Below are 1170 nucleotides of genomic sequence, written 5' to 3'. Positions count from 1 at the left end.
GTCCATCTATTGAAAAACCTCCAGAACTTGAGTTGAAATTACTTCCTGAACATTTAAAATATGTCTTTTTAGGAGATTCCTCTACTTTACCAGTTATAATTTCCTCGAAGTTAACAAAGGAAGAAGAAGAAAAGCTGATGAAAATTTTAAACAATTTTAAGAAAGCCTTCAGATGAACAATTGTTTATATTAAAGGAATCAATCATTCAATTTGTATGCATATAATTAATTTGGAAGAAAATTGCAAACCCAGGGCTAATCCACAAAGGAGATTAAATCCTGTTATGAAAGAAGTTGTTAAGAAAGAAATTTTAAAGTGAGTAGATACTGGAATTATCTATCCTATTTCAGATAGTGTATGAGTTAGTCCAATTCAATGTGTTCCTAAGAAAGAAAGAGTAACTATAACTGTGAATGAGTAAAATGAGTTAATACCTACTAGATATTGTTAGTGATTTTGTATAGACTATAGAAAACTAAACATGACCACCAGGAAAGATCGCTTTCCTTTACCCTTTCTAGACCAAATGTTGGATAGATTGGTTGGAAACAAATATTACTGTTTTTTAGATGGATATATTGGGCATCACAAAATTTCAATTGCTTCTGAGGATCAAGAGAAAACAACATGTACCAGTCCTTATGGTACTTTTTCTTTTATAAGAAAGCCCGTTGGTTTATGTAATGCCCATGCTACATTTTAAAAATGTATGATGGTAATTTTGTGTGATTTAATTGAAAAAGGGATTGAAGTCATTATGGATGACTTTTCAATGTTTGGAACTTCATTTGACTCATGTTTAGAACATTTATCTAAAGTTCTTAAGTGACCTTAACTGGGAAAAATACCAATTTATGGTAGCAGGAGGAATTATATTAGGTTATCAAATATCAGAAAATGATATGAAAGTAGATCCTGCAAAAATTCAAGTGATCGCTAATTTATCGTATCCAACGAATGTAAGGGAAATTAGGAGTTTTTTAGGACATGCTGGATTCTACATGCAATATATTAAAGACTTTTCTAAGATTGCTAAGCCTTTATGCCATTTACTGGAGAAAGATGCAATTTTCAATTTTGATGAGGAATGCCTAAAAGCTTTTAAATTATTAAAAGAAAAATTAATCACTGCACCAATTATAGTTTCACCAAATTGGGAAAAACCTTTT

The sequence above is a fragment of the Phalaenopsis equestris genome, unplaced genomic scaffold (genome assembly GCF_001263595.1).
Source record: "Phalaenopsis equestris unplaced genomic scaffold, ASM126359v1 Scaffold222349, whole genome shotgun sequence".
NCBI lineage: Eukaryota > Viridiplantae > Streptophyta > Magnoliopsida > Asparagales > Orchidaceae > Phalaenopsis > Phalaenopsis equestris.
Note: the sequence above shows the minus strand (reverse complement) of the source record.